This window comes from Coenobita brevimanus, chromosome 75, assembly GCF_032717465.1.
Source record: "Coenobita brevimanus isolate Jiangsu-jjx chromosome 75, ASM3271746v2, whole genome shotgun sequence".
NCBI lineage: Eukaryota > Metazoa > Arthropoda > Malacostraca > Decapoda > Coenobitidae > Coenobita > Coenobita brevimanus.
The window spans coordinates 25630418-25650658 of record NC_137028.1 but is presented as its reverse complement, the minus strand read 5'-3'; positions in this window follow the sequence as shown (position 1 = coordinate 25650658).

Here is a 20241-nt window from a genome sequence, read left to right as displayed (position 1 = left end):
GTAATACGATCCGGATCTGTTCCAACATTAAATCGACTGTTCCCTGGGACATGGGCTATCTGTCCACCAAACTTGGTCGAAATCTCTCCCTTAGTTTTTGAGTAATCCTGCTAGCAGACAAACTAACTAATAAAGAAACAGGGGTGAAAACATACTCTCCTTGTCGGAGAGAATAACAGTACAGGCAGTCTCCAAACCCTATCCTCTCTAATGTAGGACATCTATTGTTATACCTTGTACCTTGTACATTTTTTTATGACTCCATCTTTTATGTATGTACTGTATATAGATAAATTGATAGATAGATACAGGTATGGATACAGATAGATATGGACATATAGACAGACTGACTGACAGATAGATATACAGAGAAGCAGATGGATAGAAAGATATAGTTAGGCAGACAGACAGATTTAAAAACCTTGCAGAAATGACATATCGCTGTTTCAATTTAACATTCAGATAAAAGAGTTCCCTTAATTCACTCTCCACGCTTAGTGTAGTCCTTCTCTTGACAGTATTAAACGGCTTTCCATCATTCTATCCCACATATTTTCAGTATCTTCCACATTCCTAGTGTATCTACTCAGTCATAATCATTGTGCTTTCTCCAGATCCATGAAGGCAGAATACAACTTCTTTTCCATCTCTACATATTTTTCCAATAAACATATTAGAAAGAATATATGTCTATATAGCAATCTTCCCTTTCCCCTCAAGAAACTATTGTTCTTCTCAGACTAATTCCTTGGTTATTTCGCCAGAATTATTGACAGGTATCTTACCATATAGTTTTCTATTACACTGAGAAGATAATGCTCCTATGACTAGCACAAACTTCTTTTTTTTTCCGTTTTCATTTGTATAGGGGAATCATTATAGGCTAACTAACTTCCAATTCTCCGGGATCTAACATCCCTCCAGTCCAATCTGCACACCTTCTATATCAATTTTATTACTATCTCCCGCGTATTTCAGCATTTCACCAGACACTCCGTTAATTCCTGGAGCATTCCACATTTGGATTTCTTTATTGCGCCAGCTGTTTCTAATCTATTCATCGCTTCCTTTCTTATCACCTCTCTTTTTCCCCCAGCCATTCCCAACCACTTATACTTTAGCTACTTTTGTTCTCTATATTCAACATTTCTTTAAAACGTTACTCCATCTGATCACTTTCTACCTATTCATCACCAGCATTCTGCCACTATTATTTTTCACCCTTCTACTACTTTATCAACTATCGTATTTTTTGTTACCTCTCTGCATAACAGTCTTACATTCCCTTCATTTTACATTCAGATTTCTTTCTAACCCCTCATCAGCCGTTCTCCTACTTTCTCTCGTTAGTTTTTTTCATCCAGTCTCTTCACTCTCTCTCTCCACACACACACACACACACACACACACACACATATATATATATATATATATATATATATATATATATATATATATATGTATGAGAGAGAGAGACAAATAGAGATCCAGGAGAGGATCCCACTGCTACCAGGCATGTCCCTGCTTGGCGGATGTGGGAAGGCCTTGATGATATTCGAGGTACCGTCTTAGACGGCGTGGACCATGGGACCCCCTATATATACACAGGGCGCCACCGAATGTACTGAATAAGGTGGTACAAATATTACATTTCACCAGAAACTATGTGGCCAAGAGGTGAAATTATTTGCCACAATCCCCCCAGTCAAAAATGATTTCTACTGTTAATGATTTCACGGGCGTTCCTGTAGGGTCATCGTCTACTACAGGTACAACTGTACTGCCTCCTGCACTTACAGGCAGTGTGGCACCGAAAATAAGTAGACACTGTCTCAGCAAATCAGAGACCGAGACATTAAACAAACTTAAATCCATGAAGATCTACATGTACAATGCAAGAAGACTTCGGGAATATTACAAACCTGAAAACTTAATGACTGAATGGTGATGGATGGACTCTCTCAGATCTGATGTATGCTGATGATGCAGTACCACTTGCAAATACTGAACAAGAGCTTGGTAGACTAGTGCAGTTTTGTTGATTTCTGTGAACGTCAGGCCTTGAGAGTTAATGTAGAAAAGAGTAAAGTGACGGTTATTGAGTGAGAAGGTGACTCTCAGTGTGATGTTACGGCGAATGGAGAGAGACTGAAAGTGGTGAGAGAGTTCAAATACCTGGGTACAGTGATAGAAGAGAGAGGAAAATGTACAAAACCAGTGGAGAGCAGAGTGACACAAAGAAGGAAAGCAGCTGGCGCAATGAAGACCTTGATAAGAAGCAGAAGCTTGAGTGTGGCAGCAACGCGAATCTTGAGTGAAGGAGTGTTAGTGCCAGCTTTAACATGCGAATGTGAGACAATGGTGTGGCATGAATGTGAAAAGTCAAGAGTAAGAACAGTGGAGATGGGACTGTTGAGAAATATATGTGGAGTACAGAGAGTGGATAGGATATGGAATGATAGGATTCGTGAAAGATGTGGAGTGAGGAAGTCTGTGGACACCAGAATCGAAGAGAGTGTGCTGAGATGGTATGGTCATGTGAAGAGAATGACAATAAAGTGGTGAAAAAGGTATATTTGGGCGAATTTGATAGTGGGAGGAGGAGAGGTAGGCCAAGAAGAAGGTGGACAGATATGGTGGATGAGTGTGTGTGGAAGAGAGGTATGGAAATTGGTAAGGCTAAAGGACAGACAAGAGATCGAGCTGGCTGGATGAATTTTGCATGGAGAAGCGCATGACCAGGGATTTGACAACCCTTTTTAAAGTGACGGGGTTCGGATTAACTCTATCAGAAAGGTATATAGGGAGCTACTTGGTGAAACTTTTTGGCCTATCAGATCGAGCCAGGATTCCGTGGGCTTGAATGATGAGTGAATGGAAGCGTGGCCCATTGATTTGGGAAAACTTTGGCTGTCTGGACGCTGCTACTCCTCACCCCACCCTAGGGTGGGAAAGAAGGTCCGGATGATGATGATGACGATGATGATGTTGATAAAAATCATTAGTTGGGATATTGTAGGTCTGAGTGAGATCTACAGAAAAAAAAAAAATTAATTCAGCTCCAAGGCAGTAGCCACCTGTTTTACTACAAAGGAAGACAAAATGAGTTAGTGGTATAGGAGATCTAATTAACAGAAATCTTGCAGAGAACGTTGTTAAATTCAATAGTGTATCTGACAGAATATCATGGATGGTAATTAGATTAGACTGTGAAATGGCGGGGAACAGGGCGAGATGGAGGCGATTTGTTTGTGGCCACCCCTTACGGGATTAAGGCTTTTGGCAATAGATAGATAGATAGAAAAGATATAGCCTGAAAGTGATTCAGGTATATGCACCGAGTTATCAAAGTTCAGATGAAGAAAAAGAAACATTCTACAACTACATCTTCCAGATTATAGAAGAGTAAAAGACGAAACATGCTATGCTCATGGGAGACTTCAACGCAAAAGTTGGCAAGTCGAAAAATGGAGAAGCATGTATGGGAAAACTCGGAGTGAGAGAAAGGAGCGACAGAGGTCAAATGATGGTAGTTTTGCTGAAATGTATAACATAAGAATAATGAACACATTCTTTCACGAAAGAACAGGGAGAAAATTGACCTGCAGAAGTCTAAATGGAGAAACAATGAATGAAATTGACATCATTATAGCAGATAAGAATAACGCGATCATCAATGTCACAGTTATCAACTAAGTAAACATTCGAAGCAACCAGAGAATGGTGGGTTGCACAACCAGATTCAAATTCAAAAGTGAAAGAAGCTGATTAAAAATAAAAGGATATGCCCAACAAAAGTATGCAAAAACAAAGCTGTCCCTCCGCTTTAAATAACGAACAGATTTCAGGCTCAAGTTTTGCTGAGTGTGTCAGTGATGAGTTGAATAATAGACTAACAAAAGTCCTAAGAGAATCAGAAGAGGTAGTTTGGAATGCTATTAAACCAAAGCCAAGCATTCAAATATGACCCTCGACCTCATGAAAAGAAGGAAATAGATGAAAAAGAAAACAAAGAAAGATGAATCAGAATGAACGGAATTAAATATGCTCATCAACAAGATACGGAGAAAAGAAAAAAGAAAGAGAAACATGGATCAGATCAACGAAACCAACAGAAAAGGTAGAACTCTGAAATAGGTCCGAAGTAGCATGGCACTAGGAAAGCAACAAATTATATTACTGAAAGACAAAAACGGTAAAGTAATTAAATGCAGAGATAGAATGGTGAAGAGAACTGAATTTTACAGAGAACTGTATGCATCAGAGACAATAGTACCAGTAGCTAACTTTACTGTTGACACAGGTGAAAAACCTGAGGTAACACCAGACGAAGTAAACATTTTTCTTAAAGGGATGAAAAGGGGAAAGGCCCCACGAAACAATGGCACAGCAACAGATTTACTGTCGGATCCAGGTGTAGAAGTACAAAACAGTCACACGCACTTACTCATTCAGTGAACAAAGAAGAAAAGTTTCAAAACATGGTGTGATGCAATTGTCAGAAATCTGACTTTATATAAGTCGGTATCCTCACTCGACACCAAAATTGTAAGAAATTTCTCATAAAAAAAATCGTAGGTCCTCACTCGAGGCACCAAAAATTTGTCATTAAGTAAATTCACATACCGGTAAGTCTCTTAGGTTTAAGTGTACCGTAACTGATACTATAACTCACCTAATTATTACTCTCCTATCTCCTAGCTAATCACCCATTGAATTAGCCAATTCATAAAGGTTACCTAGCTAGAAGGAGTCGGACGGCAGATGACGACGAGCCTGACTTTAGGTCGGTTGCCTGGGCATCAGAGCGTCCTTGAGGTGTGTATTTACAACGTGCTAGTTTGACGAAGTCTAGGAGCAGAGTGAGTCAAAATGGCAAGCCTCTTGTTCCTCACAGAATTGTAGAGGTGCCAACTATTAATTAATTACAATGCTAAACACAGTTAAATTACATCATAATATATACAGGGCAAACCTAACTAATTAATCTTAGTTTTAATTAAACTAAATCCAACCTAAGTATTCCCTTTATCTGTGTAAAGATATTAATCCCACATCTCCTTTTACATGAGGGCTTTTTCATCCTCAGGGTACGTCATCTAACGCGCAGACGCAGTTTAGGTCAATAGAACTTTCCAAGTAATTACATGTATTTACATTATAGTTGTCCACGAGGGTTAGACACAGTAGCATTTAATTTATTAATAATAAGAATTATTAAAGAGAACGTAATTTCTGGGTTGTAAAAACCGCTTGAATAGTTATTAACGATCTCAGGTTTTCCTCTGCTCTCTTACCAGGGAAGACTATTTTAAAGCAGAGAGCACAACTGCACTGGGGAAAATATTTCCCACAGTTTTGGGGTTGTGCGAAAAATGATACGCTGTATCACGTAACATGACCCTTAGCCAGGAGTTCTCTCCATAGGTTTCGAGAACCCTGTGCTGCGGCCCTTCTAGGTCATGCATCTTGACCCATTTGATGTCCAACATCCACTGTATCCGGGATAGCCACTAATTCAAGGGGTGCCAGTTTATCAACAGTTTTTATGCTGGTATGTGCCCTACACTTTATCGTTACGAATCTCAGCACCCCCTCCGAATCTGGGTGCGTGGAGATCACCTTGGCTAATGGCCAATGGGATCTTGGTTGTTCTGTCTTCACCAAGACCACATCTCCTATGTTTGTAGCAGATTTTTTACTGGCAGTCTGAGCCACATAAAATCTTTCTTGTAGGCTCAAAAGATATTCTTCACTCCAGTGTCTATTCCAAGTATCCAATACCTCTTTCAGATGCTGATATTCCTCCCGCAGATGTTGTCCTAATTCATTATTTTCTATGGTAGGATCATTTACTTCTTCATGGATATCCACACAAGGCACCGGATGAAGCTTCCTGCCATATAACATATGAGCCGGTGTCAAGGCCTCAGTCGAATTGCTAGTGTCATCTAAATAGGTTAAGGGCCTATTATTAATCCTAGCTTCAATTTCAGTTATCACTGTTCTTAACTCTTCTCTTGTGATCTTACTTCTGTGTAATGCTTTCCTTAGGCAGTTTTTCACAGTACCAATCATTCGCTCGGTCAACTGATTTTGCCATGGTGCTCTTGGAGCTATGAACTGCTAAATACAATGTCGGATTCCCAGTGCCGACTTAACCTCTGGGTCACTCATTATGTTCAAAAGTAAAGGTGCTGCTCCAACGAAATTGGTTCCGTTATCGCTTATTAATTTGTTAGGACAAGACCTTCTCCCGGCAAATCTTCAAAATAAGGTCAGGAATGTCTCTGAACTCAGATCTTCCGCCATCTCTAGATGGACTGCCCTTGTGTAGGTGCAAGTAAATAGACATATGTAGACTTTATGGAGAGCTCCCTCACCCGTAACAGTTATAGCCCCAGTGTAATGTACTCCAGTTACCTTGAAGGCCCAACTCGCATTTACCCTAATCCCCTGGTAAGGCAGGTGGTCCGAGATAGTCATATGGTCATTGTTCATACCTACTACATGTGATGCAACCTTTGAGATATTTCTTTATGACCTGTCTACCCTTAGGGATCCAATATCTTTCTCGGATTCGGGCCAAAGTCTGCGGCACAGCTCCGTGAAGAGTCAAATCATGGGCTTCCTTTACAATTAACTGTACAATGTATCCACTCTTGGGTAATAATATGGCATGTTTAGTTTGGAAAGGTAAACCAGCCTTTATTATTCGGCCCCGGCATCTAATCAGACCCTTTCCTTCTAAGAGCAAGCCTAACTCTCTTATCAACATATTCTTGTTCCCAGTGCCTTGGCCTAAAAGGTCATATATCTCTCCGCAATAATTAGTAAGAGATAATAAAGATTAGTTAGAGAGAGTAAGAAGAGAGCAGATGAGGAATTTGGAAGGAATTTGAGTGTAAAGTGGAGGGACTGTAAGAAAATGTTCTGGAAAGAGGTGAAAAGAGTAAGACAAAGTGGAAGTGAAGTTAGAAGGGGAGTGAAAGATAAAAATGGTAGATTACTAGTGGAGAATGGGAGAAAAAGTGAGCAGATGGAAAGAATACTTTAAGGAATTGTTGAACATAGAGGATGGAAGTAATGCGAGTATAAGTGGCTGGGGAATGGCTGGGAGAAGGAGGGATGTGAGAAGACAGGAAGAAATCAGTAGGATATAAGTTGTGGAAGCAATGAAGAAAGTTAAATTGGGGAAAGCCCCAGGAAGTGATGGAGTGTATGGTGAAATGCTGAAGTATGGGGGAGAGATAGTAGTAGAATGGATGTGGAAAATGTGCAGATTGGCCTGGGAGGAAGGTAGAGTCCCGGAGGATTGGAAGTTAGGTATAATTATTTCCTTGTACAAAGGAAAAGGGGAAAAAGAAGTGTGTGGTAATCATAGGGGCATCTGTCTTCTTAGTATAATAGGAAAAGTGTATGGTAGGACACTTATTGACAGAGTTTGAGAAAGAACAGAGGAATTAGTTGGAGAAGAACAGGGAGGCTTTAGGAAGGGAAGAGGTTGTGTAGATCAGATATTCATTGTTAGATCTTTAGTGGAAAAGTTTCTAGAGGAGGGAAAGAAGTTGTATGCGGCTTTCATGGATTTGGAGAAAGCATATGACAGGGTGGATTGACAAGGATTGTGGAAAGTATTAAGAATATATGGAGTAGATGGGAAGTTGTTGAATGCTGTGACGAGTATGTATGATGGTGCTAAGGCTGCAGTGCATGTGGATGGTGAACTGAGTTAATTTTTCTCTTTGAAGGTTGGGTTGAAACAGGGATGTGTCATGTCCCCATGGTTGTTCAATCTGTACATGGATGGGGTAATAAAAGAGGTGTACAAGGTAGGGCAGTGGATGTTGGAGAGGCCCTGGTGAGAGAGGGTAGTGTTTGGAAACTCCCTGTAATGTTGTTTGCAGATGATACTGTGTTGTTGAGTGAAGACGAAGGAGAGCTGCAAGACTTGGTGGATGAGTTTGGGAGAGTGTGTAAGAAACGGAATCTAAAGGTGAATGTAGGGAAGAGTAAAGTGATGGTCTTTGAGAGAGGTGAAGTCAATGAATGTACAGCGAGGTTGGATGGTGAGGAATTGGAAAATGTGAGTAAGTTTAACTACTTGGGTAGTGTGATGAGTAAGGATGGAGGTTTGGAGCGTGAAGTGCTTGAAAGGGTACAGCAGGGAAGAAAGGTTGCTGGTTCCTTGAAAGCAGCGATAAGAAGCAGGGAAGTGAGCATGGAAGTGAAAAAGTTACTACATGATAGTATTGTGATACCAACTCTAACATATGAAAGTGAAGCTTGGACGTTGCTGCAAGGACACAAGTCAAGAGTGACAGCAGTGGAAATGAGTTATTTAAGAGGAGCCTGTGGAGTCACATGGAGAGACAGGCTGACAAATGAGGATATAAAGGAGCATTGTGGTGTGGATGTGGATGTGATGGGAAGCATTAGGAGGAATACACTGAGGTGGTTTGGCCATGTGGAGAGGATGGAAGGTGAAAGACTGACGAAGAGAGTGTATGTGAGTGAGGTGGAGGGGGGAAGAGGGAGGGGGAGGCCGAGGATGAGATGGAGGGATGGGGTGGAGAGGTATATGAGAGAGAGGAGTGTGAGTTGGAAGCGGGGCAGTGAGGTGGCGGGGAACAGGGCGACGTGGAGGCGATTTGTTTGTGCCCACCCCGAACGGGATTGAGGCGTCTGGCAATAGATAGATAGATAGATAGATAATTCCTTTGTATCCTTTTCAGCCAATATTCCATGGGATCTAACTTCTGAAACCCCACTTTCTTATTCAAAAATTCAACAACTAATTTAGTAGTGTTAAGATGTCTTCTTGATGAGAATCGGCTGATGTCAATTACTTCTGGCTCAGGTACTACAGGATTCAAGTTCTCCACACCAACCTCAGCAATAATATACTGTTTCTGCTCAGGCCAATCTTCCGTGAGTAACCATTTAAGACCTTTAAACCACATATTATCTTTGAACAGTCTCTTTACAGTCGAACCGCTCGAGCCGGGTTTCGTTTGGAGGATACATGCACACAGTAAATTTGGAAGACAGTTCTTTAATAGTCTTCACTCTATTGCTGACAAAAAGAATTTTACTGTCATCCTTTCCTATCCAGTAAAGACAAATCTCACTGTCAGTCCATATAAAAATATCCTCAAACTGAGTTTCAAGAGTAGTGGTTATATACCTGGCCAATTTAGTTCCTACTTCTATGGAGGCCAATTCTATTTGAGGTAGGGTTCTTCCTTTAATTGTGTAAAGCTGGTAATTTTATCCCTGTGGTATTCTTCAGTCAGTGTAATGACGGATATTTATAATCTTACCTGTTGTTGGCACTGATCAACTCATCCATGGATAATACATGTGGTACTCGACTTAGTATAGTAGATGGTAAATATTTAAGAAAAAGAATTGTGGTAGCGTTTGTAATTTTTGGCCGAGCTTAGATTTAATCAGTACCACAGGTGGTCGTCGTTCCCTCAGCGAAGGAATCTTGAATTGGAAGGGGAGTGAATTAGGCTTGAGGACTTAATTCCCTTGATTAGGTACACTACGAAAATAAGAAAAGATATATACTTTACTCCACTTTAATAATTTTATGCTAATTTCCACAAAATATTTTTAGTTACATGACCCTTTTTAGTATGAGAGGAGATTGTACATGTTACCAGGGTTTTGGATAATCATTCCTCCAACATTATTACCAGGCGAAAACAATTTGATACATACAAGTGATGTATGGAGTTGTTGTACCATACTGTCTTTTGTCAGTTATTCTTGGGCTCGACAATAGCCTCAAGTTAGGGACTTTTTACGAGCATGAGTTATCTGTTCGGGCTGGCATAGCCTCGAACCAATAAGAATGATTACTCGTGTTCATTTTCATCCATATAATATACTCTCATCATGCAATTCTCCAGAATCCAATATCAGTTCAGTACTATTTACAGTTCATAATCATCATTGCTATATAATCACTAGAAATACATAATCATTCGGGCTTGTGTAGCCTCGAGGAATAATTCAGAAATGAAACATAATCACTAAGAATTCGTAATCACTCGGGCTTGTTTAGCCTCGAGGTACTATTCAAACATTGTATAATCACTAAGAATACATAATCACTCGGGCTTGTCTAGCCTCGAGGTTCATTTCAAAATTACATCATTGCTCACAATCACTAAGTTCCCTTCCACGCTCCTAACTTCCTTAGTTACAAGAAAGAAAACAGTTAATGGTTTTGAATTTCGCTCTTCCGTTACCAGATTACATCACTTCCAAATTTCTATTTCTTATTTACAATTTAAAATTCACTTGATAGATCAATAATACTGTTACAATTACATTTAGTTTATATAATAATTCATGGATAGTGTAATGTGTGTATGCTCAAGTCTTTGGACAATACTATGGGAAAGCCTCATGCCCACACTGACGTCACCGGTGTCTGTGGACTGAACAAACATCCATTATATACGACGTCTGGGGCTCGAGTGTCTACGTTAAACATTCAACAATATTACCTCATATAGTCCATGACAAATAAGGATTAAACAAAGAAAAAGAGGGGGGGGAAGGAGAAATGTGGACGGCTCACCTGAACAAACATCCATTATATACGACGTCTGGGGCTCGAGTGAGCTCGCTAGCGACGCCACTGCTAAATCAAATGAGGTGGTGTTTTTGAAATATGGTGGGTTTCAATTCTCTTTACAATTTATTTAGCAGTGCACCCATGATGCCAGGACTTTTGATTGAATTGGGGAAAATTTGGGATTTATTCCTTACTCATTTTAGATACTGATTCTATCACTATCTCACTTTGAATCTGAGAGCAGCTCATGTCATCTAGTGACGGCTAAGACAAACAGGACCTTTAAATCCTCACAAATGACATTATTTAGGCCTTTTGGACTGTTAATCTTACATATTTGGGTTCTAGCAGCTTCATTAGCAAACATTTCACAACTAGGTTACGGAAAGAATTGTATATTCATCATTATTCTGTTTAAGGTTTAAACTCGGCGCCCCACAACGACGCAATAACAAGGGGGAAGAGCTGCGTGCATCTGTTATTCGTTACTCGACGAGACGGGGAATTCCCATAGCTCAACATCCACAATTACATCACCCAATGCATAGATACAGAGATACATACATATAAAAATAGAGTTAGCCCTACATTAATTATTAACATATGAATTACTACTTAGGATAGGATTTATAGACTAATATTCAGGTTACACCCTATCTAACTTAAAATTACAATACTACTAAACACATACATGAATATCAAATGTGTGGCACTACACGGCTCCCACGTTCGGAAAACAAATTTTACCCAAGTCAATTTTCTATGACATGTGCATGGACGGAATGTTGTTACTCTTATAACTGCTATGAACACTTTGAATTGGAATGCTTTTCCCCACAATCGGTGGCACCTGTCGGTCCACATTAAACACCTGATGCGTACCTCGGAAGGTCGCTTACTCACTACATTAGGAGGTATGATCACTCCTTACTCGAGATGTTATGAGGGAATTTATGCCCCAGTCAGCCTCAGGTTTTGGAGGATAGCTTGTCGCTCACCTGAGCTCAACAGGGTCTCTCAAGATTGAGATCACCACGGGAGGCACTTCCTTACACTCTTCCATTCGCAATCACATTCACTCTGTCCTTTCGTTTCCAGCTTTCCGCCCGCAAGAGGTGAGTGCTCATTCTGTCCTGAAGACTCCACTACCTCACAAACCGTGCTAACTGTAAGGTGAGGGGATTAATTACTCCCCTCGAAGTAAGGCACTTCCCAGTTCCAACAGGAACTCTTCTCTCTTTTCCTTTTTTACACCCTCTCCTCGGGGATGAGTCCACCCGGAACATAACTTTAAACAGTTATGTTTCACAACATTCGTCACATGCACTTGTCTACTTTTCTAACTAACACTCCTCTATGAGCCTCCGAGGGGCATTCCTCACTCGCGGTGGTAATCGCTCATCTTTGGGTTCCGGGGCGAGCTCCTGGTGCAACGGTTCTAAGAGCCATTCCTCGGTACCCTAATATGGTTTTACCTTTTCAGCAGCCCTTTGTACTTTTTTTCCACTAAATACATTTTCAATGATATAAACACTTCCATCAAGCAGCACTTCAATCACTTTATATGGGCCGTCCCATTTGGCATTCAGTTTTCTACAGGTACCCGGCTGTATGGTCTCTTTTTTCGCCCACACCAAGCTATTGACTTCAACCTTCTGGGCTCTCCTCCGCCTGTTGGCCACCTCCCGGTATCGCCTAGTCATCCGTTGGTTTGTACTCTTTATGAGTGTGTGTGCTATTGCCAGATCGTCCTCCTCTGCATCCACGGAAGGCAATAAGGTACCAATGAGGCGAGGGGGATGGCGTGAGAAGAAGGCATAATAAGGTTGTTGTCCCGTGCTCGAGTGCACCACTTGATTTATGACGGTTTGACACGATTGGAGCAGCTGAGGCCAACGCAATGGGTGTCCGTTGCAGAGAGATGCTAGGATGCTTTTCATAGTCCAATGCATCCTTTCAGTGGTGGAATTTCCCTGGGTATGATAAGGGGTGACGTAGAACAAGTCCACCTGGTTCCTCCGGCAGAACTTCTTGAACTCTCCACTCGTGAACTCTCCGCCATTGTCCAGCACGATACCTCGTGGCTTCCCAAAGTCGGTGAAGTATTGTCCAAGACAGTGTATGATGTGTTGTGTATGTTTATCCCTGAGGGGATAATATTTTACAAACCTACTATAATGATCTATCACAGTAAGGACATAGCGGTAACCCTGAGATCCAGCAACCATATCAGTCAAGTCAATCCCGATACGTTCCAATGGTTTGCTTACAGGCGGGAAACCTTTCCAAGGTTGCTGCAACCCAGTTTCACCTTTGAATCTCTGACAAGTGGGACACTGTTTCACATACTCGCATACATCTACCTTTAGATTTGGCCAATAGAATAGTTCTTCAGCTTTCTTAATGGATTTTTTCTGACCTAGATGTCCTGAGATTTCATGAGCGTGTTTGATAGCTTCTCTAATGATTGACTTAGGAATCACCAAACAATATTGGATGCTACCATCATTTGTTTCACGGGCAAAATATAATAGTTCGTCAATCAATGCGACCTGGCTCAACATAGCTTTCGGTAGTCTTTTAGCAGGGAGCTTCTCACTACGCAAGTACTTAACTAACTCATCCCACATGGGTTCTTCTCGTTGCTTATCTCTCATCTCGTCTCGACTAAATCCAAGCCAGTTGGTTTCTGACTGGTGGAATATCACTCTGACAGGTCTAGAAAGTTGATCAGCGACTACATTATATTTACCCTTGACGTACTGCACGTTGTAGTCGTACTCACGCATCTCGAGAATCCATCTGTTCATACGTGGGGATTTGGTTTTTCGCTTAAAAATGCTAGTAAGCGGTTGATGGTCTGTCATGATAGTAAAGTGGGAACCCCACAAGTAATGGTGAAAGTTGCGGCATGTGAGAACGACTGCCAATGCTTCTTTGTCAGTTGCGGAATAATTTCTCTCGCAAGAATTGAGCTTTTTGGAAAAGTAACCAATAGGCAAGTTGGAGTTGTCTGGTTGGATCTGACTTAATACGCCACCAATATGGATGTTGCTCGCGTCGGTGGTTACAATGAATGGTCGAGTCATGTTGGCTCTTACCAATACTGGCGCATTCACTAAGCTCGTCTTCAATTGATCAAAAGCGGATTGACACTCATCTGACCATTCGAACGCTACTCTTGATCTTGTTAGGTTAGTAAGGGGAGCTGCTATTTTTGCGAACGAAGGTACGTGTTTTCGGTAGAATCCGCACATTCCAAGGAATCTCCGGACTTCTTTTACTTTGGTGGGTCTTTTCATTTTGTTGATAGCCTCTATGTTTTTTGGGTCCGGCGTACTCCCGGCCACTGAGATTTTATGACCAAGAAAGATTACTTCTTTTAACCCAAAGGTACATTTGCTTAAATTTAACTTGGCCCCATTCTGTGAGAGTAAAGTGAATAGTTGCTGTAAGCGACTAAACAACATGAGGAAGTCATCAGCCCAAATTATCAAATCGTCCAAATAATTCTTTACCCAGCCTTGCTTCAACAATGGAGTAAGAATGTCCTGCATTCGTCGGGAAAATATGCCTGGTGAACATTTTAGTCCGAATGGTAAGCGCCTAAATCTGTAAAGTGTGACTCCATCACTGAATGTGGTTAAATCACGACTTTCCTCGTCCAGCATGATTTGAAAATATGCCTCACGTATATCAAGAGTCACATAGTAATTATGACCTGCGGCCTGCTCGACTAATTCTTCCAGTCTGGGCAGTGGATAGATATCTGTGGCTAGATGTTGATTCACGTGGCGATAATCTAAACACATGCGCTTGCTGCCGTCCGGCTTGTTAACTAATACAATAGGAGATAACCAGGCAGCTGTTGATCTTTCAATAATTTCTCTCTCTTCCATGTCTTGTAACATTTCAGCGATCACCTGTTTAGCTTGTTCTGGGTATCGGTAGATCGGTCCACGGCTGGACTGTGGATCTGCTACTTTAATATGAACGGGGGGACCGCTGATGGTTCCTAGTTCTCATTTTTCCAAAATGAAGAGGGGATCGTGTCGCAGAATTACGTTAGCTAATTCTTCTTGTTGAGCTGAATCTAAGTGTGGCCATGTCTGTTCGTCAATTAGCTTTCGGAGTCGTTGAACACGAGTTCCGCTTTCATCTGTTCGATCACTGGTAGGGATCAGGTCATTATGAATTTTGGTAACTGAGTTGACTGTTCTTACAGGAGGGTCGTCAATGATTTCATATGAGCCTAGAATGGTACCTATCCGAAACAGTTTGTCTTGTTTGGCTCTATTATTGAGGGGCAAATAGACTAGGCCCTCTGAATTCACCTGTAATAAGTAAGGGTGACTATTATGCCTGAAACGTGCTTGTGGGTAAAACAGTAAAGCGGTTTTAGGCTCCTCACTCACTGGCACGGCAATGAATTTGGTTTGATATGGGGTGAGTCTCTCTACTGATACGAGATTAATTTGCATCAACTGTTGAGGGTTCCTGACGGCTCTGATAGGTGTGGCCTAGACTCGCTCAACTTTCCCTTTTCGCCGCGGAACATAGTTCACGACGTACGGAGCTCCTCCCCACATTAGTGCTTGCTGCGCACCATTCCAGATCAACGGAGATTGTCCAAGGACATTACATCCCAACAACATTTCAGTAGTCAAGTAGGCGTTTGGAACGACTGAACACCACTGTTGATGAACTTTCTCATCTCCCACTCTGATATCCACTTTGACCATACCCAGGATACGGAGTGGTGCTCCTGTGACTCCCTGTAATCTCGGTGGATTTCTCCTCGTGTTTATTTCTGTTCCTAACCGCTTCGCGGTGGCCTCTTTAAGTAAGGTATATCCACTCCCTGTGTCAACAACAGTTTCCACTATTTTATTATTCACGCTGACACTTATTGTGGGCGATGTTATACCTGCGGTTAGTCAAATAGCCTGATGGGGGAACTTTGTTTGAGTGGCGGTCTGCCTCACATTTGGATTGGGTGGGTGAAATCTGTTATTGCTCCATGTCGCTGCGCTGCGGTGTATGCGCCCTGGGCAATCATTACTGCCTCTACGACATCCCAACCTACGGCAATCAAAACAGTGGCCTGGTGGTGGTTTGGCCCAACATTCTTGCAATGTGTGTGAACTCTTCAGACAATGACTACAGTATTTTCGCCTCGGTGTTTCAGGAGTAGATTGTTTTTGATTGAGTTGTTCTAAATTTGTTTTCAAATCCCTTAATTGAGCTCTCAATTCAGTCACTTCCTTGTCTGACTCGGATTGACAGTTATCATGGGATGGTCTTGGTGGATTATCAACTACATCGGTATCTGAGGGATCTTCATTTTTATTGTCTCTATCCGGCATTGCATTAACTCTGGTGGTATACCTCTCTTCGAGAAGCTGCCTTTCATTTTCGATCCTGTCAAGGAATTTACGGAATGGATATCCGTCATCAAGGTAACATTCCAATTTTTCCCTAGACTCGAGCAGAAGACCATACCACAGTTTCTTCTTGATCCATTTATCTCGCAAGGGAAACTTTTCTTTCGGGAACTTTGTTTCGAGAGCCGCATGCTTACACATGAACCTATGTACAAACGCCTGGGGTGATTCCTCCCAGTCATAGATCATGTTCTCTAACTCTTGCCAAGCTCGATCTACACTCAGCTCGATGGCAAACTCCGCATTCAAGAATTTTTTAAGCTCGGGCCATGACAGTGCAAAATGCTTCTTTTGATAATTATGAATAAAAGTGGCCAATTCAGAACCCATTCGACTCTTGGCAACCTGGATTCTAGTTGCGTTGCTGGTATGAGTTTGTTCCACCGCCTCACAAAACATTTCGAGGCGAGATGTAGCTTCTATCCCTTGCAGCTGATTTAATTCCAAAATTGGGATATCGCGCGGTTTTGTGAGAAAGTGATGTGAACTCATAATGTGTGAACAAGGGGTCGAGTGTGAAAGCAGCGTTCTGTTAGTAGCACCGAACTGTTCCTCAGCCTCATCCAATTGAATGGTTACATGATCTCTCCCTACTTGTAACGGACAATCAGCTTCCGGCTGTCTGAGCAAACAACTGTCCATACAGAGACATGGTGACCCTAATGTACTATTCTTACTCACAAAAAAGAGGAAATTAAATTTTGAAATATTGTCTCTTTTTACCTTTCACTTCCCTTCATTTTCTCACCAACGCCACTAATTTGGGAACGATGAATATCCCACCGCTATTGCCACCAGTGTAAAGCTGGAAATGTTATCCCACAGGTTGACACCAGTGTAACGGTAAGAATTTACTATCCCCACCGTTATTCTTCATCCAGTGTAATGCTAGTGATTTTTATCCCACCGGTATTCTTCAGTCAGTGTAATGACGGATATTTATAATCTTACCTGTTGTTGGCACTGATCAACTCATCCATGGATAATACATGTGGTACTCGACTTAGTATAGCAGATGGTAAATATTTAAGAAAAAGAATTGTGGTAGCGTTTGTAATTTTTGGCCGAGCTTAGATTTAATCAGTACCACAGGTGGTCGTCGTTCCCTCAGCGAAGGAATCTTGAATTGGAAGGGGAGTGAATTAGGCTTGAGGACTTAATTCCCTTGATTAGGTACACTACGAAAATAAGAAAAGATATATACTTTACTCCACTTTAATAATTTTATGCTAATTTCCACAAAATATTTTTAGTTACATGACCCTTTTTAGTATGAGAGGAGATTGTACATGTTACCAGGGTTTTGGATAATCATTCCTCCAACATTATTACCAGGCGAAAACAATTTGATACATACAAGTGATGTATGAAGTTGTTGTACCATACTGTCTTTTGTCAGTTATTCTTGGGCTCGACAATAGCCTCAAGTCAGGGACCTTTTTACGAGCATGAGTTATCTGTTCGGGCTGGCATAGCCTCGAACCAATAAGAATGATTACTCGTGTTCATTTTCATCCATATAATATACTCTCATCATGCAATTCTCCAGAATCCAATATCAGTTCAGTACTATTTACAGTTCATAATCATCATTGCTATATAATCACTAGAAATACATAATCACTCGGGCTTGTGTAGCCTCGAGGAATAATTCAGAAATGAAACATAATCACTAAGAATTCGTAATCACTCGGGCTTGTTTAGCCTCGAGGTACTATTCAAACATTGTATAATCACTAAGAATACATAATCACTCGGGCTTGTCTAGCCTCGAGGTTCATTTCAAAATTACATCATTGCTCACAATCACTAAGTTCCCTTCCACGCTCCTAACTTCCTTAGTTACAAGAAAGAAAACAGTTAATGGTTTTGAATTTCGCTCTTCCGTTACCAGATTACATCACTTCTAAATTTCTATTTCTTATTTACAATTTAAAATTCACTTGATAGATCAATAATACTGTTACAATTACATTTAGTTTATACAATAATTCATGGATAGTGTAATGTGTGTATGCTCAAGTCTTTGGACAATACTATGGGAAAGCCTCATGCCCACACTGATGTCGCCGGTGTCTGTGGACTGAACAAACGTCCATTATATACGACGTCTGGGGCTCGAGTGTCTACGTTAAACTTTCAACAATATTACTTCATATAGTCCATGACAAACAAGGATTAAACAAAGAAAAAGAGGGGGTGGGAAGGAGAAATGTGGACGGCTCACCTGAACAAACGTCCATTATATACGACGTCTGGGGCTCGAGTGAGCTCGCTAGCGACGCCACTGCTAAATCAAATGAGGTGGTGTTTTTGAAATATGGTGGGTTTCAATTCTCTTTACAATTTATTTAGCAGTGCACCCATGACGCCAGGACTATTGATTGAATTGGGGAAAATTTGGGATTTATTCCTTACTCAATTTAGATACTGATTCTATCACTATCTCACTTTGAATCTGAGAGCAGCTCATGCCATCTAATGACGGCTAAGACAAACAGGACCTTTAAATCCTCACAAATGACATTATTTAGGCCTTTTGGACTATTAATCTTACATATTTGGGTTCTAGCAGCTTCATTAGCAAACATTTCACAACTAGGTTACGGAAAGAATTGTATATTCATCATTATTCTGTTTAAGGTTTAAACTCGGCGCCCCACAACGACGCAATAACAAGGGGGAAGAGCTGCGCGCATCTGTTATTCGTTACTCGACGAGACGGGGAATTCCCATAGCTCAACATCCACAATTACATCACCCAATGCATAGATACAGAGATACATACATATAAAAATAGAGTTAGCCCTACATTAATTATTAACATATGAATTACTACTTAGGATAGGAATTTATAGACTAATATTCAGGTTACACCCTATCTAACTTAAAATTACAGTACTACTAAACACATACATGAATATCAAATGTGTGGCACTACAATTGGCGCAACTCTGGCTTTGGACATAATAATCTTACTATCCTCTCCTGTTGCGCATTAAGCTATTGCATCATAAGCCCTTTGAGAAGCATCACAAAATATGTGTAAGTACGACTTCTCATTACTGTTTATTTTCCTGGGAATACATATGCTTGTGTGGTTTCAAACTCCTTTCTAATCTGTTCCCATTGTTCCATATATATCTCACCTAATTCGGTGTCCCGGTCTAACTTTTCTCGCCAAGCCTCCTGCACTAAACATTTGCCCCTAATAACTACATGACTGGCCAAACCTAATGGGTCAAATAACGTGGAGACCTGACTTAACAAGGACCTCCCGGTGAGAGTGACATCAGAGATCTTAACTGGTTTCTAACTTTTTTCATCAGCGATTGTATCCCAGTTAAGACACAACACATTTTGATTTTGGAGAATGTCAGAATTTGGATAGTCCTCTTGTATTTTATTCCTCAAAAGCGGTGAATTTGTATTCCAACTCTGTAACGGCAAATTTGCCTTCCCACATTCCGAATTGGCTAATTCATAAGCCTTCAAAGCTTCCGACTCCGTACCACCAACACCTTTCAAATTAACCATGTAAAAAGTCTCCCCTATTTCTGGGCATTTGGCATTTTCAAAATGATGCTTTAAAGTGTTGCAAAGTAGAAAAGGACTAGCACAAGAGCCAAAGAGCATTTATCGGAAACAGTAAGTCTTCAATGGACTATCCTCATTTTGAGGATCATCAGGCCAGAGGAATTTTGTAAATTTCCTATCCTCCTCTCTCAGTCCTATTCTGAGAAAAGTCTTGCTAATGTTTGCTGTATAAGCATAAGGTTTATCTCTAAATCTTAGTAACACATTCCCTAGCTTCTATGTTAGTGTAGGTCCAGAGTAAAGGCAATCGTTCAAGCTAGATGATCCCTTGGACACTTTACTACTACAGTTGAAAACTATCCCTATGGGAGTAGTTACTGATTCCTTGCTTACTGCATGATGTGGCAAATAATGTCCCTCTTTCTGGTTAACAGGGAATTCAACCTCGTCTATAAGTTTATTTTTCAATTGATCCTTTATAATATTATCATATATGATTAGATGTTCTAGCTTATCTCTCAACTTTCTCAGAAGAGAATTTAACTGAGCCTTAGCTGTTTGGTAATTTGTTGGTAACTCTGAATGATTTCGTTTTCATGGTAATCCTCCCTAATATTGTCCATCCTTAAATTCCACAGACTGGTTATACAAATCCAAAGTTATTTT